The sequence below is a fragment of the Nerophis lumbriciformis genome, linkage group LG03 (genome assembly GCF_033978685.3).
Source record: "Nerophis lumbriciformis linkage group LG03, RoL_Nlum_v2.1, whole genome shotgun sequence".
Classification (NCBI taxonomy): Eukaryota; Metazoa; Chordata; class Actinopteri; order Syngnathiformes; family Syngnathidae; genus Nerophis; species Nerophis lumbriciformis.
Genome location: NC_084550.2, coordinates 58280828 through 58302447, shown reverse-complemented (window position 1 = coordinate 58302447; position 21620 = coordinate 58280828). Strand labels below are relative to the sequence as shown.

At 46.5% G+C, this 21620-nt stretch overlaps 22 non-coding genes across 22 annotated transcripts; 10 read left to right on the top strand and 12 right to left on the bottom strand.

The window, feature by feature from the left end:
- Positions 1-617: 617 nt before the first annotated feature.
- On the bottom strand, positions 618-699 carry trnal-aag (transfer RNA leucine (anticodon AAG)). The gene has a single exon. It is a non-coding gene; the product is annotated as a tRNA-Leu (tRNA).
- A 139-nt stretch (positions 700-838) lies between these two features.
- trnad-guc (transfer RNA aspartic acid (anticodon GUC)) lies at positions 839-910 on the top strand. The gene has a single exon. It is a non-coding gene; the product is annotated as a tRNA-Asp (tRNA).
- Positions 911-1673: 763 nt separating this feature from the next.
- trnal-aag (transfer RNA leucine (anticodon AAG)) lies at positions 1674-1755 on the bottom strand. Its single transcript has one exon. It is a non-coding gene; the product is annotated as a tRNA-Leu (tRNA).
- Positions 1756-1894: 139 nt separating this feature from the next.
- On the top strand, positions 1895-1966 carry trnad-guc (transfer RNA aspartic acid (anticodon GUC)). The gene has a single exon. It is a non-coding gene; the product is annotated as a tRNA-Asp (tRNA).
- A 535-nt stretch (positions 1967-2501) lies between these two features.
- On the bottom strand, positions 2502-2573 carry trnae-uuc (transfer RNA glutamic acid (anticodon UUC)). Its single transcript has one exon. It is a non-coding gene; the product is annotated as a tRNA-Glu (tRNA).
- A 307-nt stretch (positions 2574-2880) lies between these two features.
- Positions 2881-2962, bottom strand: trnal-aag (transfer RNA leucine (anticodon AAG)). Its single transcript has one exon. It is a non-coding gene; the product is annotated as a tRNA-Leu (tRNA).
- A 139-nt stretch (positions 2963-3101) lies between these two features.
- Positions 3102-3173, top strand: trnad-guc (transfer RNA aspartic acid (anticodon GUC)). Its single transcript has one exon. It is a non-coding gene; the product is annotated as a tRNA-Asp (tRNA).
- A 290-nt stretch (positions 3174-3463) lies between these two features.
- trnal-aag (transfer RNA leucine (anticodon AAG)) lies at positions 3464-3545 on the bottom strand. The gene has a single exon. It is a non-coding gene; the product is annotated as a tRNA-Leu (tRNA).
- Positions 3546-3676: 131 nt separating this feature from the next.
- On the top strand, positions 3677-3748 carry trnad-guc (transfer RNA aspartic acid (anticodon GUC)). The gene has a single exon. It is a non-coding gene; the product is annotated as a tRNA-Asp (tRNA).
- A 1937-nt stretch (positions 3749-5685) lies between these two features.
- On the bottom strand, positions 5686-5767 carry trnal-aag (transfer RNA leucine (anticodon AAG)). Its single transcript has one exon. It is a non-coding gene; the product is annotated as a tRNA-Leu (tRNA).
- A 139-nt stretch (positions 5768-5906) lies between these two features.
- On the top strand, positions 5907-5978 carry trnad-guc (transfer RNA aspartic acid (anticodon GUC)). The gene has a single exon. It is a non-coding gene; the product is annotated as a tRNA-Asp (tRNA).
- A 290-nt stretch (positions 5979-6268) lies between these two features.
- trnal-aag (transfer RNA leucine (anticodon AAG)) lies at positions 6269-6350 on the bottom strand. The gene has a single exon. It is a non-coding gene; the product is annotated as a tRNA-Leu (tRNA).
- Positions 6351-6489: 139 nt separating this feature from the next.
- Positions 6490-6561, top strand: trnad-guc (transfer RNA aspartic acid (anticodon GUC)). The gene has a single exon. It is a non-coding gene; the product is annotated as a tRNA-Asp (tRNA).
- Positions 6562-8497: 1936 nt separating this feature from the next.
- Positions 8498-8579, bottom strand: trnal-aag (transfer RNA leucine (anticodon AAG)). Its single transcript has one exon. It is a non-coding gene; the product is annotated as a tRNA-Leu (tRNA).
- A 2197-nt stretch (positions 8580-10776) lies between these two features.
- Positions 10777-10858, bottom strand: trnal-aag (transfer RNA leucine (anticodon AAG)). Its single transcript has one exon. It is a non-coding gene; the product is annotated as a tRNA-Leu (tRNA).
- A 139-nt stretch (positions 10859-10997) lies between these two features.
- On the top strand, positions 10998-11069 carry trnad-guc (transfer RNA aspartic acid (anticodon GUC)). The gene has a single exon. It is a non-coding gene; the product is annotated as a tRNA-Asp (tRNA).
- A 290-nt stretch (positions 11070-11359) lies between these two features.
- On the bottom strand, positions 11360-11441 carry trnal-aag (transfer RNA leucine (anticodon AAG)). Its single transcript has one exon. It is a non-coding gene; the product is annotated as a tRNA-Leu (tRNA).
- A 139-nt stretch (positions 11442-11580) lies between these two features.
- Positions 11581-11652, top strand: trnad-guc (transfer RNA aspartic acid (anticodon GUC)). Its single transcript has one exon. It is a non-coding gene; the product is annotated as a tRNA-Asp (tRNA).
- Positions 11653-13588: 1936 nt separating this feature from the next.
- On the bottom strand, positions 13589-13670 carry trnal-aag (transfer RNA leucine (anticodon AAG)). The gene has a single exon. It is a non-coding gene; the product is annotated as a tRNA-Leu (tRNA).
- A 1578-nt stretch (positions 13671-15248) lies between these two features.
- Positions 15249-15330, bottom strand: trnal-aag (transfer RNA leucine (anticodon AAG)). Its single transcript has one exon. It is a non-coding gene; the product is annotated as a tRNA-Leu (tRNA).
- Positions 15331-15469: 139 nt separating this feature from the next.
- On the top strand, positions 15470-15541 carry trnad-guc (transfer RNA aspartic acid (anticodon GUC)). Its single transcript has one exon. It is a non-coding gene; the product is annotated as a tRNA-Asp (tRNA).
- A 3999-nt stretch (positions 15542-19540) lies between these two features.
- Positions 19541-19612, top strand: trnad-guc (transfer RNA aspartic acid (anticodon GUC)). Its single transcript has one exon. It is a non-coding gene; the product is annotated as a tRNA-Asp (tRNA).
- The last annotated feature ends 2008 nt before the right edge of the window (positions 19613-21620 follow it).

The following is a 21620-nucleotide window of genomic DNA, read 5'->3' as shown; positions in this document are numbered from 1 at the left end:
AGGTGAAGCACCCATTGCATTCGTGTACCATGTCAGAAATGCGAATTGTATTCTTTGAACCAGGGAATGTTCGTGTCTTAGGGGACAGTGAAGTGATAACCAGTACATAATGGAAAGTGCTGCATGAATTTGGACTTGGACGTTGAAACATTATACAAGTCTAACAAGAGCAAACAGACTTTCTTTTCTCATGTCTTCTATTGTCTTCTTGGTGTAGTCCATGTTGATGTTAAGGTTGTTGTTTCTACACAATGTCACCAGACAGGCCAACTCCCTCCTGCAAGTGGCTCCGTGCCGGCCAGTGAGACATTCTATTACTGCGATGTGATCCAAATACAGAAACAGATAAAAGTGGCCAGAATGTCTTAAGTAGGGGCGGAGATCTTCAAACGACATGTTGATAAACATACACGCACGTCCAACGTTTAGCTTCACCAGAGACTGCTGCGGGGCCTTAAAACTGTGCTGGTTGTGCTTTTATTATTGCATACCTGGCGTGGAAAACTCCAAACCCAACTTGTTTGCCCTATTTTTGCAAGCTTTCCAAAGCTGTCCAAATTAGGCCCAGGGTCTTATCGCCTCAGTCAGGGAGGATAGAAGTGCATTACCAGCAAAAATGGCAGTGGTGGGATTTGAACCCACGCCTCCCGAGAGACTGGAGCCTTAATCCAGCGCCTTAGACCGCTCGGCCACACTACCCTGTAGAAGTGCTTTTAGCGGATCAATTTGTCGGAATTATGAGATGGCAGAAAGATGAAATCGCAATGCTTTGGTTGTGGCATGGCAGGCAAAAGCCACGAACGCTGGCTTGTCCCTTGGAAAGGGCTGTGCAAAGCAGTCCTCGTTAGTATAGTGGACAGTATCTCCGCCTGTCACGCGGAAGACCAGGGTTCGATTCCCTGATGGGGAGATGGTTCAGTTGTCTCTTATTTTCATCAGTTATTATCTTGTTGAAATTGGAGAAGTGACCACAGTATCCCTCCCTCAATGTTGTGGTGTGTGGACTCGGCGTTAATGCACAGCCCTACAGAAATCAAACATAGTATTTTAATAATGTTTGTTGCACCCCTCGAAATTAGGATGCATAACAAGTCTTCAAAAAGGGAAAGTTGTTTGTCAGAGTCAGTGTGTCAAATTAAAGGTTAGGGACGCAGCAGGTGACGAGCTCGACATAGCATCACAAAAATCAACCTTTGCAGAATTAGAAAAGTCCTTAGGCCAAGCCCTGTATGGTCTTATTTACTACAGCACAACTAATTACCTACGTGCAAACGCTCGTAGGGTTGAACGGTTTTGCCCCGACGGGGAAACGAACCCGGGCCGCGGCGGTGAAAGCGCCGAATCCTAGCCACTAGACCACCAGGGAGCTGAACTTACCTCAGACACTTGTTTCCTGCATGGTTTCTTGACAAATAGGTGAAGCACCCATTGCATTCGTGTACCATGTCAGAAATGCGAATTGTATTCTTTGAACCAGGGGAACTCTTATGTGAAGGTAAGTGATAAACACTACACAATGGAAAGTGCTGCATGAATTTGGACTTGGACGTTGAAACATTATACAAGTCTAACAAGAGCAAACAGACTTTCTTTCCTCATGTCTTCTATTGTCTTCTTGGCCCAGGGTCTTATCGCCTCACTCAGGGAAGATACAAGTGTGCTACCAACAAAAGTGGCAGTGGTAGGATTTGAACCCACGCCTCCCGAGAGACTGGAGCCTTAATCCAGCGCCTTAGACCGCTCGGCCACACTACCCTGTACAAGTGCTTTTAACGGAGCAATTTGTCGGAATTATGAGATGGCAGAAAGATGAAATCGCAATGCTTTGGTTGTGGCATGGCAGGCAAAAGCCACGAACGTTGGTTTGCCCCTTGGAAAGGGCTGAGCAAAGTAGTCCTCGTTAGTATAGTGGACAGTATCTCCGCCTGTCACGCGGAAGACCAGGGTTCGATTCCCTGACGGGGAGATGGTTCAGGTGTCTCTTATTTTCATCAGTTATTATCTTGTTCAAATTGGAGAAGTGACCACAGTATCCCGGGGATCCCCCGGGAGGAGCTGGACGAAGTGGCTGGGGAGAGGGAAGTCTGGGCTTCCCTGCTTAAGCTGCTGCCCCCACGACCCGACCTCGGATAAGCGGAAGAAGATGGATGGATGGATGGAACTTGGGAGAAGTGACCAAAGTATCCCTCCCTCAATGTTATGATGTGTGGACTCGGCGTTAATGCACAGCCCTACAGAAATCAAACACAGTATTTTAATAATGTTTGTTGCACCCCTCGAAAATAGGATGCATAACAAGTCTTCAAAAAGGGAAAATTGTTTGTCAGAGTCAGTGTGTCAAATTAAAGGTTAGGGACGCAGCAGGTGACGAGCTCGACATAACATCACAAAAATCAACCTTTGTAGAATTAGAAAAGCCCTTAGGCCAAGCCTTGTATGGTCTTACTTACTACAACACAACTAATTACCTACGAGCGTTTTCTCGTAGGGTTAAACGGTTTTTCCCTGACCGGGAATCGAACCCGGGCCGCGGCGGTGAAAGCGCCGAATCCTAGCCACTAGACCACCAGGGAGCTGATCTTACCTCAGACACTTGTTTCCTGCATGGTTTATTGACAAATAGGTGAAGCACCCATTGCATTCGTGTACCATGTCAGAAATGCGATTTGTATTCTTTGAACCAGGGGAACTTTCGTGTGAAGTGAAGTGATAAACACTACACAATGGAAAGTGCTGCATGAATTTGGACTTGGACGTTGAAACATTATACAAGTCTAACAAGAGCAAACAGACTTTCCTTCCTTGTGTCTTCTGTTGTCTTTTTGGCCCAGGATCTTAACGCCTCAGTCAGGGAAGATACAAGTGTGCTACCAACAAAAATGGCAGTGGTGGGATTTGAACCCACGCCTCCCAAGAGACTGGAGCCTTAAACCAGCGCCTTAGACCACTCGGCCACACTACCCTGAATGAGTGTTTTTAGCTGATCAGTTTGTCGGCATTATGAGATGGCAGAAAGATGAAATCGCAATGCTTTGGTTGTCGCATGGCAGGCAAAAGCCACAAACGTTGCCTTGTCCCTTGGAAAGTGCTGGGCAAAGCAGTCCTCTTTAGTATAGTGGACAGTATCTCCGCCTGTCACGCGGAAGACCAGGGTTCGATTCCCTGATGGGGAGATGGTTCAAGTGTCTCTTATTTTCATCAGTTATTATCTTGTTGAAATTGGAGAAGTGACCACAGTATCCCTCCCTCAATATTGTATTCTTTGAACCGGGTGAACTTTCGTGTGAAGTGAAGTGATAAACACTACACAATGGAAAGTGCTGCATGAATTTGGACTTGGACGTTGAAACATTATACAACTCTAACAAGAGCAGACTTTCTTTCCTCATGTCTTCTATTGTCTTCTTGGCCCAGGGTCTTATCGCCTCAGTCAGGGAAGATACAAGTGTGCTACCAACAAAAATGGCAGTGGTGGGATTTGAACCCACGCCTCCCGAGAGACTGGAGCCTTAATCCAGCGCCTTAGACCGCTCGGCCACACTACCCTACTACACTACTATCAATTTGATGGCATTATGAGATGGCAGAAAGATGAAATCGCAATGCTTTGGTTGTGGCATGACAGGCAAAAGCTATGAACATTGGCTTGTCCCTTCGAAAAGGCTGTGTTGAGCAGTCCTCGTTAGTATAGTGGACAGTATCTCCGCCTGTCACGCGGAAGACCAGGGTTCGATTCCCTGACGGGGAGATGGTTCAGGTGTCTCTTACTTTCATCAGTTATTATCTTGTTCAAATTGGAGAAGTGACCACGGTATCCCTCCCTCAATGTTGTGATGTGTGGACTTGGCGTTAATGCACAGCCCTACAGAAATCAGACACAGTTTTTTACAAACGTTTGTTGCAACCCTCGAATTTAGGATGCATAACAAGTCTTCAAAAAGGGAAAATTCGTTAGGCCAAGCCCTGTATGGTCTTATTTACTACAACGCAACTAATCACCTATGAGCAATTCCTGACAACAGTTTAATTACAGTCTTCCACCTCAAGAACACATATACCAATGGTTAGCCTAAAGTCAGTTGGTACAGAAAACAGCTTCAATACAACCACAGACAGTCTATCTTGGTCACCTTCAAATATCATTTTGAGAGGAGTTAAAGCTAAGGTTGGAGTTGGGAACAGCATCCTAAAAAACTGGCCGATACCAGCTGCGGAACAGATTCTGCCACTATCCGAGAAACTGAACTCGCCTTATGATTCAATCAAAAGTGCTTCATGTCATGTTGCAGTCAAGTTGCCGAAATCGACCCTGTCCTAAACACTGTCTGCAAGGCTTTAACTGGATGATTGAAATCTATTAGAACCGACAATCTCTATCTGCTGTCAGGCATTGATCCTTCCTATATCAGACGTCAGAAGAAAAGCTCAAACAAGAAACAGACCCTCGTCTCGCTCTGTTTGACGAAGAACCAGCAAAGAAGAGATTAAAATCAAGGCAAAACTTCCTACATTCAGTATAAGCCTTGATTGACTGCCATCACAGCAACAGGTTGGCCCTCTGCTCTAGCCGCCGGGAGAAAGCCTCACACAAATCCTCTCTCTGCCTAAGCAAATTTATTCTGCCCGGCTCCAGAGAAGTGTGGCCTTTTTGTTCCTGGCCTTGGCCTAAATCGCCCAAGATCTGAGAAAATAATCGTTGCAAGGTATCCATGAACAAAAGAGGCTATGAGGATAGTTCTACAGCATGTTAGTGGGGAGGAGTGCAGACGATGAGTCATTTGTTAGTCTGCTCTCTCCTGCCTGTGCAATGCAACCAACAAAATCTGGAAGCTGTCAGTGACTAGGCTGGTTGTGTGTGGAGCGCCGGACCCTAGCCATTAGAATACCTGGGAGCTGATCTACCTCAGACGGGGAGATGGTTCAGGTGTCTCTTATTTTCATCAGTTATTATCTTGTTCAAATTGGAGAAGTGACCACAGTATCCCTCCCTCATTGTTGTGATGTATGGACTCGGCGTTAATGCACAGCCCTACAGAAATCAAACACAGTATTTTAATAATGTTTGTTGCTCCCAACCTCGAAATTAGGATGCATAACAAGTCTTCAAAAAGGGAAAATTGTTTGTCAGAGTCAGTGTGTCAAATTAAAGGTTAGGGGCGCAGCAGGCGAGGAGCTCGACATAGTATCACAAAAATCAACCTTTGTAGAATTACAAAAGTCCTTAGGCCAAGCCCTGTATGCACTTGTTTATTACAAAGCAACTAATCACCGACAAACAAACACTCGTAGGTTTTAACAGTTTTTTCTAACCGGGAATCGAACCCGGGCCGTGGCGGTGAAAGCACTGAATGCTATCCACTAGACCAGACCACCAGGGAGCTGATGTTACCTCAGACACTTGTTTCCTGCAGGGTTTCTTGACAAATAGGTGAAGCACCCATTGCATTCGTGTACCATGTCAGAAATGCGAATTGTATTCTTTGAACCGGGGGAACTTTCGTGTGAAGTGAAGTGATAAACACTACACAATGGAAAGTGCTGCATGAATTTGGACTTGGACGTTGAAACATTATACAAGTCTAACAAGAGGAAACAGACTTTCCTTCCTCGTGTCTTCTATTGTCTTTTTGGCCCAGGATCTTAACACCTCAGTCAGGGAAGATACAAGTGTGCTACCAACAAAAATGGCAGTGGTGGGATTTGAACCCACGCCTCCCGAGAGACTGGAGCCTTAATCCAGCGCCTTAGACCGCTCGGCCACACTACCCTGAATGACTGTTTTTAGCTGATCAGTTTGTCGGCATTATGAGATGGCAGAAAGATGAAATCGCAATGCTTTGGTTGTCGCATGGCAGGCAAAAGCCACAAACGTTGGCTTGTCCCTTGGAAAGTGCTGGGCAAAGCAGTCCTCGTTAGTATAGTGGACAGTATCTCCGCCTGTCACGCGGAAGACCAGGGTTCGATTCCCTGATGGGGAGATGGTTCAGGTGTCTCTTATTTTCATCAGTTATTATCTTGTTGAAATTGGAGAAGTGACCACAGTATCCCTCCCTCAATATTGTATTCTTTGAACCGGGTGAACTTTCGTGTGAAGTGAAGTGATAAACACTACACAATGGAAAGTGCTGCATGAATTTGGACTTGGACGTTGAAACATTATACAACTCTAACAAGAGCAGACTTTCTTTCCTCATGTCTTCTATTGTCTTCTTGGCCCAGGGTCTTATCGCCTCAGTCAGGGAAGATACAAGTGTGCTCCCAACAAAAATGGCAGTGGTGGGATTTGAACCCACGCCTCCCGAGAGACTGGAGCCTTAATCCAGCGCCTTAGACCGCTCGGCCACACTACCCTGAATGAGTGCTTATAACAGATCAATTTGATGGCATTATGTGATGGCAGAAAGATGAAATCGCAATGCTTTGGTTGTGGCATGACAGGCAAAAGCTATGAACATTGGCTTGTCCTTTCGAAAAGGCTGTGTTGAGCAGTCCTCGTTAGTATAGTGGACAGTATCTCCGCCTGTCACGCGGAAGACCAGGGTTCGATTCCCTGACGAGGAGATGGTTCAGGTGTCTCTTATTTTCATCAGTTATTATCTTGTTCAAATTGGAGAAGTGACCACGGTATCCCTCCCTCAATGTTGTGATGTGTGGACTTGGCGTTAATGCACAGCCCTACAGAAATCAGACACAGTTTTTTACAAACGTTTGTTGCAACCCTCGAATTTAGGATGCATAACAAGTCTTCAAAAAGGGAAAATTCGTTAGGCCAAGCCCTGTATGGTCTTATTTACTACAACGCAACTAATCACCTATGAGCAATTCCTGACAACAGTTTAATTACAGTCTTCCACCTCAAGAACACATATACCAATGGTTAGCCTAAAGTCAGTTGGTACAGAAAACAGCTTCAATACAACCACAGACAGTCTATCTTGGTCACCTTCAAATATCATTTTGAGAGGGTTAAAGCTAAGGTTGGAGTTGGGAACAGCATCCTAAAAAACTGGCCGATACCAGCTGCGGAACAGATTCTGCCACTATCCGAGAAACTGAACTCGCCTTATGATTCAATCAAAAGTGCTTCATGTCATGTTGCAGTCAAGTTGCCAAAATCGACCCTGTCCTAAACACTGTCTGCAAGGCTTTAACTGGATGATTGAAATCTATTAGAACCGACAATCTCTATCTGCTGTCAGGCATTGATCCTTCCTATATCAGACGTCAGAAGAAAAGCTCAAACAAGAAACAGACCCTCGTCTCGCTCTGTTTGACGAAGAACCAGCAAAGAAGAGATTAAAATCAAGGCAAAACTTCCTACATTCAGTATAAGCCTCGATTGACTGCCATCACAGCAACAGGTTGGCCCTCTACTCTAGCCGCCGGGAGAAAGCCTCACACAAATCCTCTCTCTGCCTAAGCAAATTTATTCTGCCCGGCTCCAGAGAAGTGTGGCCTTTTTGGTCCTGGCCTTGGCCTAAATCGCCCAAGATCTGAGAAAATAATCGTTGCAAGGTATCCATGAACAAAAGAGGCTATGAGGATAGTTCTACAGCATGTTAGTGGGGAGGAGTGCAGACGATGAGTCATTTGTTAGTCTGCTCTCTCCTGCCTGTGCAATGCAACCAACAAAATCTGGAAGCTGTCAGTGACTAGGCTGGTTGTGTGTGGAGCGCCGGACCCTAGCCATTAGAATACCTGGGAGCTGATCTACCTCAGACGGGGAGATGGTTCAGGTGTCTCTTATTTTCATCAGTTATTATCTTGTTCAAATTGGAGAAGTGACCACAGTATCCCTCCCTCATTGTTGTGATGTATGGACTCGGCGTTAATGCACAGCCCTACAGAAATCAAACACAGTATTTTAATAATGTTTGTTGCTACCCCCCTCGAAATTAGGATGCATAACAAGTCTTCAAAAAGGGAAAATTGTTTGTCAGAGTCAGTGTGTCAAATTAAAGGTTAGGGGCGCAGCAGGCGAGGAGCTCGACATAGTATCACAAAAATCAACCTTTGTAGAATTACAAAAGTCCTTAGGCCAAGCACTGTATGCACTTGTTTATTACAAAGCAACTAATCACCGACAAACAAACACTCGTAGATTTTAACAGTTTTTTCTGACCGGGAATCGAACCCGGGCCACGGCGGTGAAAGTACTGAATCCTATCCACTAGACCAGACCACCAGGGACCTGATGTTACCTCAGACACTTGTTTCCTGCAGGGTTTCTTGACAAATAGGTGAAGCACCCATTGCATTCGTGTACCATGTCAGAAATGCGAATTGTATTCTTTGAACCAGAGGAACTCTTATGTGAAGTGAAGTGATAAACACTACACAATGGAAAGTGCTACATGAATTTGGACTTGTACATTGAAACATTATACAAGTCTAACAAGAGCAAACAGACTTTCCTTCCTCATGTCTTCTATTGTCTTCTTGGCCCAGGGTCTTATCGCCTCACTCAGGGGAGATACAAGTGTGCTACCAACAAAAACCGCAGTGGTGGGATTTGAACCCACGCTTCCCGAGAGACTGGAGCCTTAATCCAGCGCCTTAGACCGCTCGGCCACACTACCTTGTACAAGTGCTTTTAACGGATCAATTTGTCGGAATTATGAGATGGCAGAAAGATGAAATCGCAATGCTTTGGTTGTGGCATGGCAGGCAAAAGCCACGAACGTTGGCTTGTCCCTTGGAAAGGGCTGTGCAAAGCAGTCCTCGTTAGTATAGTGGACAGATGGTTCAGGTGGCTCTTATTTTCATCAGTTATTATCTTGTTCAAATTGGAGAAGTGACCACAGTATCCCTCCCTCAATGTTATGATGTGTGGACTCGGCGTTAATGCACAGCCCTACAGAAATCAAACACAGTATTTTAATAATGTTTGTTGCACCCCTCGAAATTAGGATGCATAACAAATCTTCAAAAAGGAAAAATTGTTTGTCAAAGTCAGTGTGTCAAATTAAAGGTTAGGGACGCAGCAGGTGACGAGCTCGACATAGTATCACAAAAATCAACCTTTGTAGAATTAGAAAAGTCCTTAGGCCAAGCCCTGTATGGACTTGTTTACTACAACGCAACTAATCACCTACGAGCAAACCCTGAAAACAGTTTAATTACAGCCTTCCACCTCAAGAACACATATACCAATGGTTAGCTTGAAGTCCGTTGGTACAGAAAACAGCTTCAATACAACCACAGACAGTCTATCTTGGTCAACTTCAAATATCATATTGAGAGGGTTAAAGCTAAGGTTGGAGTTGGGAACAGCATCCTAAAAAACTGGCCGATACCAGCTGCGGAACAGATTCTGCCACTATCCGAGAAACTGAACTCGCCTTATGATTCAATCAAAAGTGCTTCATGTCATGTTGCAGTCAAGTTGCCGAAATCGACCCTGTCCTAAACACTGTCTGCAAGGCTTTAACTGGATGATTGAAATCTATTAGAACCGACAATCTCTATCTGCTGTCAGGCATTGATCCTTCCTATATCAGACGTCAGAAGAAAAGCTCAAACAAGAAACAGACCCTCGTCTCGCTCTGTTTGACGAAGAACCAGCAAAGAAGAGATTAAAATCAAGGCAAAACTTCCTACATTCAGTATAAGCCTTGATTGACTGCCATCACAGCAACAGGTTGGCCCTCTGCTCTAGCCGCCGGGAGAAAGCCTCACACAAATCCTCTCTCTGCCTAAGCAAATTTATTCTGCCCGGCTCCAGAGAAGTGTGGCCTTTTTGTTCCTGGCCTTGGCCTAAATCGCCCAAGATCTGAGAAAATAATCGTTGCAAGGTATCCATGAACAAAAGAGGCTATGAGGATAGTTCTACAGCATGTTAGTGGGGAGGAGTGCAGACGATGAGTCATTTGTTAGTCTGCTCTCTCCTGCCTGTGCAATGCAACCAACAAAATCTGGAAGCTGTCAGTGACTAGGCTGGTTGTGTGTGGAGCGCCGGACCCTAGCCATTAGAATACCTGGGAGCTGATCTACCTCAGACGGGGAGATGGTTCAGGTGTCTCTTATTTTCATCAGTTATTATCTTGTTCAAATTGGAGAAGTGACCACAGTATCCCTCCCTCATTGTTGTGATGTATGGACTCGGCGTTAATGCACAGCCCTACAGAAATCAAACACAGTATTTTAATAATGTTTGTTGCTCCCAACCTCGAAATTAGGATGCATAACAAGTCTTCAAAAAGGGAAAATTGTTTGTCAGAGTCAGTGTGTCAAATTAAAGGTTAGGGGCGCAGCAGGCGAGGAGCTCGACATAGTATCACAAAAATCAACCTTTGTAGAATTACAAAAGTCCTTAGGCCAAGCCCTGTATGCACTTGTTTATTACAAAGCAACTAATCACCGACAAACAAACACTCGTAGGTTTTAACAGTTTTTTCTAACCGGGAATCGAACCCGGGCCGTGGCGGTGAAAGCACTGAATGCTATCCACTAGACCAGACCACCAGGGAGCTGATGTTACCTCAGACACTTGTTTCCTGCAGGGTTTCTTGACAAATAGGTGAAGCACCCATTGCATTCGTGTACCATGTCAGAAATGCGAATTGTATTCTTTGAACCGGGGGAACTTTCGTGTGAAGTGAAGTGATAAACACTACACAATGGAAAGTGCTGCATGAATTTGGACTTGGACGTTGAAACATTATACAAGTCTAACAAGAGGAAACAGACTTTCCTTCCTCGTGTCTTCTATTGTCTTTTTGGCCCAGGATCTTAACACCTCAGTCAGGGAAGATACAAGTGTGCTACCAACAAAAATGGCAGTGGTGGGATTTGAACCCACGCCTCCCGAGAGACTGGAGCCTTAATCCAGCGCCTTAGACCGCTCGGCCACACTACCCTGAATGACTGTTTTTAGCTGATCAGTTTGTCGGCATTATGAGATGGCAGAAAGATGAAATCGCAATGCTTTGGTTGTCGCATGGCAGGCAAAAGCCACAAACGTTGGCTTGTCCCTTGGAAAGTGCTGGGCAAAGCAGTCCTCGTTAGTATAGTGGACAGTATCTCCGCCTGTCACGCGGAAGACCAGGGTTCGATTCCCTGATGGGGAGATGGTTCAGGTGTCTCTTATTTTCATCAGTTATTATCTTGTTGAAATTGGAGAAGTGACCACAGTATCCCTCCCTCAATATTGTATTCTTTGAACCGGGTGAACTTTCGTGTGAAGTGAAGTGATAAACACTACACAATGGAAAGTGCTGCATGAATTTGGACTTGGACGTTGAAACATTATACAACTCTAACAAGAGCAGACTTTCTTTCCTCATGTCTTCTATTGTCTTCTTGGCCCAGGGTCTTATCGCCTCAGTCAGGGAAGATACAAGTGTGCTCCCAACAAAAATGGCAGTGGTGGGATTTGAACCCACGCCTCCCGAGAGACTGGAGCCTTAATCCAGCGCCTTAGACCGCTCGGCCACACTACCCTGAATGAGTGCTTATAACAGATCAATTTGATGGCATTATGTGATGGCAGAAAGATGAAATCGCAATGCTTTGGTTGTGGCATGACAGGCAAAAGCTATGAACATTGGCTTGTCCTTTCGAAAAGGCTGTGTTGAGCAGTCCTCGTTAGTATAGTGGACAGTATCTCCGCCTGTCACGCGGAAGACCAGGGTTCGATTCCCTGACGAGGAGATGGTTCAGGTGTCTCTTATTTTCATCAGTTATTATCTTGTTCAAATTGGAGAAGTGACCACGGTATCCCTCCCTCAATGTTGTGATGTGTGGACTTGGCGTTAATGCACAGCCCTACAGAAATCAGACACAGTTTTTTACAAACGTTTGTTGCAACCCTCGAATTTAGGATGCATAACAAGTCTTCAAAAAGGGAAAATTCGTTAGGCCAAGCCCTGTATGGTCTTATTTACTACAACGCAACTAATCACCTATGAGCAATTCCTGACAACAGTTTAATTACAGTCTTCCACCTCAAGAACACATATACCAATGGTTAGCCTAAAGTCAGTTGGTACAGAAAACAGCTTCAATACAACCACAGACAGTCTATCTTGGTCACCTTCAAATATCATTTTGAGAGGGTTAAAGCTAAGGTTGGAGTTGGGAACAGCATCCTAAAAAACTGGCCGATACCAGCTGCGGAACAGATTCTGCCACTATCCGAGAAACTGAACTCGCCTTATGATTCAATCAAAAGTGCTTCATGTCATGTTGCAGTCAAGTTGCCAAAATCGACCCTGTCCTAAACACTGTCTGCAAGGCTTTAACTGGATGATTGAAATCTATTAGAACCGACAATCTCTATCTGCTGTCAGGCATTGATCCTTCCTATATCAGACGTCAGAAGAAAAGCTCAAACAAGAAACAGACCCTCGTCTCGCTCTGTTTGACGAAGAACCAGCAAAGAAGAGATTAAAATCAAGGCAAAACTTCCTACATTCAGTATAAGCCTCGATTGACTGCCATCACAGCAACAGGTTGGCCCTCTACTCTAGCCGCCGGGAGAAAGCCTCACACAAATCCTCTCTCTGCCTAAGCAAATTTATTCTGCCCGGCTCCAGAGAAGTGTGGCCTTTTTGGTCCTGGCCTTGGCCTAAATCGCCCAAGATCTGAGAAAATAATCGTTGCAAGGTATCCATGAACAAAAGAGGCTATGAGGATAGTTCTACAGCATGTTAGTGGGGAGGAGTGCAGACGATGAGTCATTTGTTAGTCTGCTCTCTCCTGCCTGTGCAATGCAACCAACAAAATCTGGAAGCTGTCAGTGACTAGGCTGGTTGTGTGTGGAGCGCCGGACCCTAGCCATTAGAATACCTGGGAGCTGATCTACCTCAGACGGGGAGATGGTTCAGGTGTCTCTTATTTTCATCAGTTATTATCTTGTTCAAATTGGAGAAGTGACCACAGTATCCCTCCCTCATTGTTGTGATGTATGGACTCGGCGTTAATGCACAGCCCTACAGAAATCAAACACAGTATTTTAATAATGTTTGTTGCTCCCCCCCTCGAAATTAGGATGCATAACAAGTCTTCAAAAAGGGAAAATTGTTTGTCAGAGTCAGTGTGTCAAATTAAAGGTTAGGGGCGCAGCAGGCGAGGAGCTCGACATAGTATCACAAAAATCAACCTTTGTAGAATTACAAAAGTCCTTAGGCCAAGCACTGTATGCACTTGTTTATTACAAAGCAACTAATCACCGACAAACAAACACTCGTAGATTTTAACAGTTTTTTCTGACCGGGAATCGAACCCGGGCCACGGCGGTGAAAGTACTGAATCCTATCCACTAGACCAGACCACCAGGGACCTGATGTTACCTCAGACACTTGTTTCCTGCAGGGTTTCTTGACAAATAGGTGAAGCACCCATTGCATTCGTGTACCATGTCAGAAATGCGAATTGTATTCTTTGAACCAGAGGAACTCTTATGTGAAGTGAAGTGATAAACACTACACAATGGAAAGTGCTACATGAATTTGGACTTGTACATTGAAACATTATACAAGTCTAACAAGAGCAAACAGACTTTCCTTCCTCATGTCTTCTATTGTCTTCTTGGCCCAGGGTCTTATCGCCTCACTCAGGGGAGATACAAGTGTGCTACCAACAAAAACCGCAGTGGTGGGATTTGAACCCACGCTTCCCGAGAGACTGGAGCCTTAATCCAGCGCCTTAGACCGCTCGGCCACACTACCTTGTACAAGTGCTTTTAACGGATCAATTTGTCGGAATTATGAGATGGCAGAAAGATGAAATCGCAATGCTTTGGTTGTGGCATGGCAGGCAAAAGCCACGAACGTTGGCTTGTCCCTTGGAAAGGGCTGTGCAAAGCAGTCCTCGTTAGTATAGTGGACAGATGGTTCAGGTGGCTCTTATTTTCATCAGTTATTATCTTGTTCAAATTGGAGAAGTGACCACAGTATCCCTCCCTCAATGTTATGATGTGTGGACTCGGCGTTAATGCACAGCCCTACAGAAATCAAACACAGTATTTTAATAATGTTTGTTGCACCCCTCGAAATTAGGATGCATAACAAATCTTCAAAAAGGAAAAATTGTTTGTCAAAGTCAGTGTGTCAAATTAAAGGTTAGGGACGCAGCAGGTGACGAGCTCGACATAGTATCACAAAAATCAACCTTTGTAGAATTAGAAAAGTCCTTAGGCCAAGCCCTGTATGGACTTGTTTACTACAACGCAACTAATCACCTATGAGCAAACCCTGACAACAGTTTAATTACAGCCTTCCACCTCAAGAACACATATACCAATGGTTAGCTTGAAGTCCGTTGGTACAGAAAACAGCTTCAGTACAACCACAGACAGTCTATCTTGGTCAACTTCAAATATCATATTGAGAGGGTTAAAGCTAAGGTTGGAGTTGGGAACAGCATCCTAAAAAACTGGCCGATACCAGCTGGGGAACAGATTCTGCCACTATCCGAGAAACTGAACTTGCCTTATGATTCAATACAGCCAAAAGTGCTTCATGTCATGTTGCCGAAATCGACCCTGTCCTAAACACTGTTTGCAAGGCTTTAACCGGATGTTTGAAATCCATTGGAACCGACGGTGGAAGCGGCGAATCCTAGCCACTAGACCACCAGGGAGCTGATCTTACCTCAGACACTTGTCTCCTGCATGGTTTCTTGACAAATAGGTGAAGCACCCATTGCATTCGTGTACCATGTCAGAAATCCGAATTGTATTCTTTGAACCAGGGAATGTTCGTGTCTGAGGCGACAGTGAAGTGATAACCACTACATAATGGAAAGTGCTGCATGAATTTGGACTTGGACGTTGAAACATTATACAAGTCTAACAAGAGCAAACAGACTTTCCTTCCTCATGTCTTCTATTGTCTTCTTGGTGTAGTTCGTGTTGATGTTAAGGTTGTTGTTTCTACACAATGTCACCAGACAGGCCGACTTCCTCCTGCAAGTGGCTCCGTGCCGGCCAGTGAGACATCCTATTACTGCGGTGTGATCCAAATACAGAAACAGATAAAAGTGGCCAGAATGTCTTAAGTAGGGGCGGAGATCTTCAAACGACATGTTGATAAACATACACGCACGTCCAAAGTTTAGCTTTACCGGAGACTGCTGCGGGGCCTTAAAACTGTGTTGGTTGTGCTTTTATTATTGCATACCTGGCGTGGAAAACTCCAAACCCAACTTGTTTGCCCTATTTTTGCAAACTTTCCAAAGCTTTCCAAATTAGGCCCAGGGTCTTATCGCCTCAGTCAGGGAAGATAGAAGTGCGTTACCAGCAAAAATGGCAGTGGTGGGATTTGAATCCACGCCTCCCGAGAGACTGGAGCCTTAATCCAGTGCCTTAGACCGCTCGGCCACACTACCCTGTACAAGTGCTTTTAACGGATCATTTTGTCGGAATTATGAGATGGCAGAAAGATGAAATCGTATTGCTTTGGTTGTGGCATGGCAGGCAAAAGCCACGAACATTGGCTTGTCCCTTGGAAAGGGCTGTGCAAAGCAGTCCTCGTTAGTATAGTGGACAGTATCTCCGCCTGTCACGCGGAAGACCAGGGTTCGATTCCCTGACGGGGAGACGGTTCAGGTGTGTCTTATTTTCATCAGTTATTATCTTGTTCAACTTGGGAGAGGAGAGGACTTGTGAGCTGGGCGGAAGCCAAGGGCAGGGCACCTGGCAGTCCGATCCTCGGCTACATAAGCTGGCTCTTGGAACGTGGAACGTCACTTCGCTGGTGGGGAAGGAGCCTGAGCTAGTACGTGAGGTGGAGAAGTTCCGGCTAGATATAGTCGGACTCACTTCGACGCACAGCAAGGGCTCTGGAACCACTTCTCTTGAGAGGGGCTGGACTCTCTTCCACTCTGGCGTTGCCGGCAGTGAGAGGCGACGGGCTGGGGTGGCAATTCTTGTTGCCCCTCGGCTCAAAGCCTGCACGTTGGAATTCAACCCGGTGGACGAGAGGGTAGCTTCCCTCCGCCTTCAGGTGGGGGGACGGGTCCTGACTGTTGTTTGCGTTTACGCGCCAAACGGCAGCTCAGAGTACCCACCCTTTTGGGATTCACTCGAGGGAGTACTGGAGAGTGCTCCCCCGGGTGATTCCCTCGTTCTACTGGGGGACTTCAACGCTCATGTTGGCAGCGACAGTGAAACCTGGAGAGGTGTGATTGGGAAGAATGGCCGCCCGGATCTGAACCCGAGTGGTGTTCTGTTATTGGACTTTTGTGCTCTTCACAGATTGTCGATAACAAACACCATGTTCAAACATAAGGGTGTCCATATGTGCACTTGGCACCAGGACACCCTAGGCCGCAGTTCCATGATCGACTTTGTAGTTGTGTCATCGGATTTGCGGTCTCATGTTTTGGACACTCGGGTGAAGAGAGGGGCGGAGCTTTCTACCGATCACCACCTGGTGGTGAGTTGGCTGCGATGGTGGGGGAGGATGCCGGACAGACCTGGCAGGCCCAAACGCATTGTGAGGGTTTGCTGGGAACGCCTGGCAGAGTCTCCTGTCAGAGAGAGTTTCAATTCCCACCTCCGGAAGAACTTTGAACATGTCACGAGGGAGGTGCTGGACATTGAGTCCGAGTGGACAATGTTCCGTACCTCTATTGTCGAGGTGGCCGATTGGAGCTGTGGCCGCAAGGTAGTTGGTGCCTGTCGTGGCGGTAATCCTAGAACCCGTTGGTGGACGCCGGCGGTGAGGGATGCCGTCAGGCTGAAGAAGGAGTCCTATCGGGTTCTTTTGGCTCATGGGACTGCTGAGGCAGCAGACAGGTACCGACAGGCCAAGCGGTGTGCGGCTTCAGCGGTCGCGGAGGCAAAAACTCGGACATAGGAGGAGTTCGGGGAGGCCATGGAAAAAAACTTCCGGACGGCTTCGAAGCAATTCTGGACCACTATCCGCCGCCTCAGGAAGGGGAAGCAGTGCAGTGTCAACACCGTGTATGGTGGGGATGGTGCTCTGCTGACCTCGACTGCGGATGTTGTGGATCGGTGGAGGGAATACTTCGAAGACCTCCTCAATCCTACCAGCACGTCTTCCTATGAGGAAACAGGGCCTGGGGAATCTGTGGTGGGCTCTCCTATTTCTGGGGCTGAGGTTGCCGAGGTAGTTAAAAAGCTCCTCGGTGGCAAGGCCCCGGGGGTGGATGAGATCCGCCCGGAGTTCCTTAAGGCTCTGGATGTTGTGGGGCTGTCTTGGTTGACAAGACTCTGCAACATCGCGTGGACATCGGGGGCGGTACCTCTGGATTGGCAGACCGGGGTGGTGGTTCCTCTCTTTAAGAAGGGGAACCGGAGGGTGTGTTCCAACTATCGTGGGATCACACTCCTCAGCCTTCCCGGTAAGGTCTATTCAGGTGTACTGGAGAGGAGGCTACGCCGGATAGTCGAACCTCGGATTCAGGAGGAACAGTGTGGTTTTCGTCCTGGTCGTGGAACTGTGGACCAGCTCTATACTCTCGGCAGGGTCCTTGAGGGTGTATGGGAGTTTGCCCAACCAGTCTACATGTGCTTTGTGGACTTGGAGAAGGCATTCGACCGTGTACCCCGGGAAGTCCTGTGGGGAGTGCTCAGAGAGTATGGGGTAACGGACTGTCTTATTGTGGCAGTTCGCTCCCTGTATAATCAGTGTCAGAGCTTGGTCCGCATTGCCGGCAGTAAGTCGGACACGTTTCCAGTGAGGGTTGGACTCCGCCAAGGCTGCCCTTTGTCACCGATTCTGTTCATAACCTTTATGGACAGAATTTCTAGGCGCAGTCAGGGCGTTGAGGGGATCTGGTTTGGTGGCTGCAGGATTAGGTCACTGCTATTTGCAGATGATGTGGTCCTGATGGCTTCCTCCGGCCAAGATCTTCAGCTCTCACTGGATCGGTTCGCAGCCGAGTGTGAAGCGACTGGGATGGGAATCAGCACCTCCAAGTCCGAGTCCATGGTTCTCTCCCGGAAAAGGGTGGAGTGCCATCTCCGGGTTGGGGAGGGGATCTTGCCCCAAGTGGAGGAGTTCAAGTACCTCGGAGTCTTGTTCACGAGTGGGGGAAGAGTGGATCGTGAGATCGACAGGCGGATCGGTGCGGCGTCTTCAGTAATGCGGACGCTGTATCGATCCGTTGTGGTGAAGAAGGAGCTGAGCCGGAAGGCAAAGCTCTCGATTTACCGGTCGATCTACGTTCCCATCCTCACCTATGGTCATGAGCTTTGGGTCATGACCGAAAAGACAAGATCACGGGTACAAGCGGCCGAAATGAGTTTCCTCCGCCGAGTGGCGGGGCTCTCCCTTAGAGATAGGGTGAGAAGCTCTGTCATTCGGGGGGAGCTCAAAGTAAAGCCGCTGCTCCTCCACATCGAGAGGAGCCAGATGAGGTGGTTCGGGCATCTGGTCAGGATGCCACCCGAACGCCTCCCTAGGAAGGTGTTTCGGGCACGTCCGACCGGTAGGAGGCCACGGGGAAGACCCAGGACACGCTGGGAAGACTATCTCTCCCGGCTGGCCTGGGAACGCCTCGGGATCCCCAAGGAGGAGCTGGACGAAGTGGCTGGGGTTTGGGAAGTCTGGGTTTCCCTGCTTAAGCTGCTGCCCCCACAACCCGACCTCGGATAAGTGGAAGAAGATGGATGGATGGATGGAACTTGGGAGAAGTGACCAAAGTATCCCTTCCTCAATGTTATGATGTGTGGACTCGGCGTTAATGCACAGCCCTACATAAATCAAAAACAGTATTTTAATAATGTTTGTTGCACCCCTCGAAAATACGATGCATAACAAGTCTTCAAAAAGGGAAAATTGTTTGTCGGAGTCAGTGTGTCAAATTAAAGGTTAGGGACGCAGCAGGTGACGAGCTTGACATAGCATCACAAAAATCAACCTTCCTAGAATTAGAAAAGTCCTTAGGCTAAGCCCTGTATGGACTTGTTTACTACAACACAACTAATCACCTACGAGCAAAAGCTCGTAGGTTTTAACGGTATTTCACTGACCGGGAATCGAACCCAGGCCGGGGCGGTGAAAGCGCCGAATCCTAGCCACTAGACCACCAGGGAACTGATCTTACCTCAGACACTTGTTTCCTGCATGGTTTCTTGACAAATAGGTGAAGCACCCATTGCATTCATGTACCATGTCAGAAATGCGAATTGTATTCTTTGAACCAGGGGAACTCTTATGTGAAGGTAAGTGATAAACACTACACAATGGAAAGTGCTGCATGAATTTGGACTTGGACGTTGAAACATTATATACATGTATGTCTAACAAGAGGAAACAGATTTTCTTTCCTCATGTCTTCTATTGTCTTCTTGGCCCAGGGTCTTATCGCCTAAGTCAGGGAAGAAACAAGTGTGCTACCAACAAAAATGGCAGTGGAGGGATTTGAACCCACAACTCCTGAGAGACTGGAGACTTAATCCAGCGCCTTAGACCGCTCGGCCACACTACCCTGAATGTGTGCTTTTAACGGCTCAATTTGTTGGCATTACGTGATGGCAGAAAGATGAAATCGCAATGCTTTGGTTGTGGCATGACAGGCAAAACCCACGAACATTGGCTAAACCCTTCGAAAAGGCAGTGTGGAGTAGTCTTCGTTAGTATAGTGGACATTATCTCCGCCTGTCACGCGGAAGACCAGGGTTCGATTCCCTGACGGGGAGACGGTTCAGGTGTCTCTTATTTTCATCAGTTATTATCTTGTTCAAATTGGAGAAGTGACCACGGTATCCCTCCCTCAATGTTGTGATGTGTGGACTCGGCGTTAATGCACAGCCCTACAGAAATCGAACTCAGTATTTTAATAATGTTTGTTGCACCCCTCAAAATTAGGATGCATATCAAGTCTTCAAAAAGGGAAAATTGTGTGTCAGAGTCAGTGTGTCAAATTAAAGGTTAGGGACGCAGCAGGTGACGAGCTCGACATAGCATCACAAAAATCAACCTTTGTAGAATTAGAAAGGTCCTTTGGCCAAGCACTGTATGGTCTTATTTACTACAACACAACTAATTACCTGCAAGCAAATGCTCATAGGGTTGAACAGTTTTTCACTGACCGGGAATCGAACCCGGACCACTGCGGTGAAAGCACCAAATCCTAGCCACTAGACCACCAGGGAGCTGATCTTACCTCAGACACCTGTTTCCTGCATGGTTTCTTGACAAATAGGTGAAGCACCCATTGCATTCGTGTACCATGTCAGGAATGCGAATTGTATTCTTTGAACCGGGGGAACTTTCGTGTGAAGTGAAGTGATAAACACTACACAATGGAAAGTGCTGCATGAATTTGGACTTGGACGTTGAAACATTATACAAGTCTAACAAGAGCAAACAGACTTTCCTTCCTCATGTCTTCTATTGTCTTCTTGGCCCAGGGTCTTATCGCCTCAGTCAGGGAAGATACAAGTGTTCTACCAACAAAAATGGCAGTGGTGGGATCTGAACCCACACCTACCGAGAGACTGGAGCCTTAATCCAGCCTTTGACCCCTCGGCCACACTACCCTGAATGAGTGCTTTTAACGGATCAATTTGATGGCATTACGTGATGGCAGAAAGATGAAATCGCAATGCTTTGATTGTTGCATGACAGGCAAAAGCCACGAACATTGGCTTGTCCCTTTGAAAAGGCTGTGAGCTTTCCTCGTTAGTATAGTGGACAGTATCTCCGCCTGTCACGCGGAAGAACAGGGTTCGATTCCCTGACGGGGAGATGGTTCAGGTGTCTCTTATTTTCATCAGTTATCTTGTTGAAATTGGAGAAGTGACCACGGTATCCCTCCCTCAATGTTGTGATGTGTGGACTTGGCGTTAATGCACAGCCCTACAGAAATCAGACACAGTATTTTACAAACGTTTGTTGCAACCCTCGAAATTAGGATGCATAACAAGTCTTCAAAAAGGGAAAATTCAATAGGCCAAGCCCTGTATGGTCTTATTTACTACAACGCAACTAATCACCTATGAGCAATTCCTGACCACAGTTTAATTACAGTCTTCCACCTCAAGAACACATATACCAATGGTTAGCCTAAAGTCAGTTGGTACAGAAAACAGCTTCAATACAACCACAGACAGTCTATCTTGGTCACCTTCAAATATCATATTGAGAGGGTTAAAGCTAAGGTTGGAGTTGGGAACAGCATCCTAAAAAACTGGCCGATACCAGCTGGGGAACAGATTCTGCCACTATCCGAGAAACTGAACTCGCCTTATGATTCAATACAGCCAAAAGTGCTTCATGTCATGTTGCCGAGATCGACCCTGTCCTAAACACTGTTTGCAAGGCTTTAAACGGATGCTTGAAATCCATTGGAACTGACGGTGGAAGCGGCGAATCCTAGCCACTAGACTACCAGGGAGCTGATCTTACCTCAGACACTTGTCTCCTGCATGGTTTCTTGACAAATAGGTGAAGCACCCATTGCATTTGTGTACCATGTCAGAAATGCGAATTGTATTCTTTGAACCAGGGAATGTTCGTGTCTTAGGCGACAGTGAAGTGATAACCACTACATAATGGAAAGTGCTGCATGAATTTGGACTTGGACGTTGAAACATTATACAAGTCTAACAAGAGCAAACAGACTTTCTTTCCTCATGTCTTCTATTGTCTTCTTGGTGTAGTCCGTGTTGAGGTTAATGTTGTTGTTTCTACACAATGTCACCA